Source organism: Nylanderia fulva, unplaced genomic scaffold (genome assembly GCF_048542155.1).
Source record: "Nylanderia fulva isolate GAGA-0341 unplaced genomic scaffold, ASM4854215v1 Scaffold807, whole genome shotgun sequence".
In the NCBI taxonomy this organism is placed as follows: domain Eukaryota; kingdom Metazoa; phylum Arthropoda; class Insecta; order Hymenoptera; family Formicidae; genus Nylanderia; species Nylanderia fulva.
The window spans coordinates 1-3,792 of NW_028190925.1; the positions used below are offsets into that span (position 1 = coordinate 1).

Consider the following 3,792-nt stretch of genomic DNA (forward strand, 5'->3'; position numbering starts at 1 on the left):
GGCACGAACGAGAACGAACCTCGAAACAACGTGGCACGAATGTGAAAGAACCCGAAATAACGTGGCACGAACGTGAAAGAACCTCGAAACAACGTGGCACGAACGTGAACGAACCCCGAAAAAACTCCGAAACAACCTCGAAACAACGTGGCACGAACGAGAACGAACCTCGAAACAACGTGGCACGAACGAGAACGTACCCCGAAATAATGTGGCACAAACGTGAACAAACGAGAATGAATAGTGAAAATAACAACGAGCAACGATGCATTGACTGATGCTATCTGCGCGTATGGTGAACGTAAATATTGCAACATTCAAGCGGTTAGAAGATCTGTCGGAAAACGCTTCGAAGAACGAACACAACAAGATGTTTCGGAATTTTTTACGGCTCTAATGTCGGCGTATTCCGACATCAATGATGTATTAAAACTCGAATTAAAGCACGTAACATGTTGCTCGAATGTCAAATGTAATTACAATGTAACTAAGCTGGAAAGCAGTAGTTTGTTAATATTACCTATACATTCGACATTAAAAAGGAAAAAAGGTGTCACTCTACAAAGTTTGATTAATGTAGAATTTTCTAAATGGGAAACGATAAACGGCAATTGTAACGAATGTAAGGGCACCGTGTAGAAAAAGAAAACCGTAATTGAATCAACTTTATCCGTCGTAGTAATACAGCTCAATTTATATACTTTTGTAAACGGTGCTTCTAAAAAAATTATCAACAATCGGATTACCGCCGTGCCGACGAGTAATTTCACGATTAATGAAAAAAAGTACAAGGTAATAAGCGCTATATTTCACAAAGATGAAGAAATGAATCGTGGTCACTACACGTGTATGTTGAGAGCTGACACAAAATCGGAATGGTATTACTCTAATGATATGGAAGTGTTCAAGAAAAAATGGCCCAAAGGAGCACAAGGGGCATACATATTGTTCTTAGAACAGATTAAATAATGGCGCTGTATAATATATTTTTGAGAGCAGGCCGCCATGTTATTTTTCTGAGTCATTAACAAATTGGTACTCTGGAATTACGAGCAATTATTTTTCATTGTACGGGCTAGTATGAATTTCAAATCAAATCTCTATAAACGACTATTATATTTTGTGCACTAAGAATAACATATCGCACTTATTTTCTAGAATCAAATTGTAATCAGTTTTACTTATATGTATGTATATTCAATGTGAACTTGCACCTTGAATAAAATATCACAGTTACTTTTCATGGTAATATATTATTACTAAATTTAGATAATATACACTTTACGTATGTTCACTTTGAACTGGCACCTTGAATAACATATCAGTTACTTTTCGTGATAATTTATTATTAGATCGTTTAAATTTTTGAGTACCTTCTTTTGAACATGGCCTGACCTTTTCATTTTTATGATTTTTTTAGGATATATATAATCCTGATGACGTCAGCGGACAGAGAAGAAGACGACGTTACTTCATTTTTCATGAAAAACGTCACTTTTTGACCGCTTGTATCTCCAGAACGGCTTGACCGATTTTATTTTTTCTTGGCTCAAATTACTCGTGGCGATGCCGCCTTTCAGGTTATATTACGTGCAATTCAAAATTTTTTATATTTTAGTAGTTCTACACCCCCAAAAAATGGACTTTGATGGTGCAGGATAAGGAGACTTGTAGTGTCTTTTAAGGTCTTTTAGGGTTTGAACATGGCCGGAGACACTACCGCGTCTCCTAATAAAATTCAAGAAAATTTGTCCAAACTACCACCTCAAAAAGTTGGCTGTTAAAAATTCGATGAGATGTCAATAAAACAATTTGAAGAATACAGCCGAAAATATGATATCATCGAGGGATTAATAGATCTCGGATCCCTAGGACGACACGATGAACCAGCGGGACATATTCTACTATTTTGCCTTGATAGCATTAATGCGGAAAATCCTTGGCGGCAAATAGTAACATACTTTTTGTCTGGAAAAAGTTTAACACATAAGGAGATTATTGAACTCACTGAGATATGTTTAAAGAAATTAAAAGATGTAGGGGCAAATGTACAGATAATTACATGTGACCAAGGTGAAGCAAATAGAAAAGCTTTTAATATTTGGCAAATTTCTCCACATAAACCGTCTTTTTCATTAAACAATGAAACTTATTTTGCTTTTTTTGATTGATCTCATCTTATCAAGCAGTTGATTAGTCAGTTAAGATCTCATAAGTATATTTATGTTAATGGCGAAATTATTATGTCTTTTCATAACTTATTTGCAACATGGCAAATTTACAGAAAATTAAATATTCAAATTTATTGTATCACATTACCTACGCGCACTTTTACCCAAACAATTTTGAAGTCATGAATGTGAAAAAAGCATTTCAAATGCTAAGCCCACCGGTAGGACGTCCCACATCACGCCAGTTAAACACTGCAAGCGGTGAACCGACGGTGTGCGACAGAGATTCAACTACGAGCTTTTTAACCGCAACAACTTTAATATACGCTATTGGAGCTGGAATTACCGCGGCTGCTGGCACCAGACTTGCCCTCCAATGGATCCTCGTTAAAGGATTTAAAGTGTACTCATTCCGATTACGGGGCCTCGGATGAGTCCCGTATCGTTATTTTTCGTCACTACCTCCCCGTGCCGGGAGTGGGTAATTTGCGCGCCTGCTGCCTACCTTGGATGTGGTAGCCGTTTCTCAGGCTCCCTCTCCGGAATCGAACCCTGATTCCCCGTTACCCGTTACAACCATGGTAGGCGCAGAACCTACCATCGACAGTTGATAAGGCAGACATTTGAAAGATGCGTCGCCGGTGCTAGGACCGTGCGATCAGCACAAAGTTATTCAGAGTCACCAAAATAAACGGTGGACGAACGGCAAGCCGCCCGCCACCGATTGGTTTTGATCTAATAAAAGCGTCCCTTCCATCACTGGTTGGGACTCTGTTTTGCATGTATTAGCTCTAGAATTACCACAGTTATCCAAGTAAATGTGGGTACAATCTAATGAACCATAACTGATTTAATGAGCCATTCGCGGTTTCACCTTAATTCGGCATGCACTGAGACATGCATGGCTTAATCTTTGAGACAAGCATATGACTACTGGCAGGATCAACCAGGGAGCTTCGTGTTCGGTTACTCGCAAGGGAGTAACTCGCGAGCGAGCCCGAAGACTCGTCGCTAGCTCTTTTTCGCGCGCGCGCGCGTTCGATGCCGAAACACCGACGCGCGCGCGACACGCTCGTATGTGCCATTTTATTTGCCGCCGGTCTTGCTCAGCCGGTCGGCGACACTCTGCTGTGTTTAACGCTATTATGTAAAGCGTACGAGAGAACGACGGAGGCGAGAGTAAACCCCCGACGCCGCCGCCTCTCCTCTTCTTCCTCCTCCTCTCCGTTCAAAAATCCACAAGATCAAAATACTCGTGTTCTTATTCTCCCAAATGTTATGATGCGCGGTCTCGAGAGACCGCGCGATTCACCCTGACGCTAGATCGACGATGGCGATGCTTAGACGTCGAGGACTGTTCTGTCTGGTTCGTACGCGTTTAACCGCACACGACCAGCAATAAGATTTCGCTACGGCGTACAAAGCGAGCGGGAAGAAGCAACTCTTCCCGCAAACTCGTATCCGTGGAGTAGATGCTCGGTAAGCGCGACGATTCCGCTGCTGCGTACGAAACGAGAGGGAACCGCGCGGCCAACACACTAGAGGCGTGCGCGCCACATAAGAGCCATTCGGTCTTGCGACACCGACTCGTGGCAATGCTGTGCTCGTAATAAATAAGTGT

The 3,792-nt window shown here is 41.5% G+C and overlaps 1 pseudogene; it reads right to left on the reverse strand.

The window, feature by feature from the left end:
- Nucleotides 1-2,203: 2,203 nt before the first annotated feature.
- LOC146719953 (small subunit ribosomal RNA) lies at nt 2,204-3,121 on the reverse strand (annotated as a pseudogene; the record flags this gene model as incomplete).
- Nucleotides 3,122-3,792: the final 671 nt, after the last annotated feature.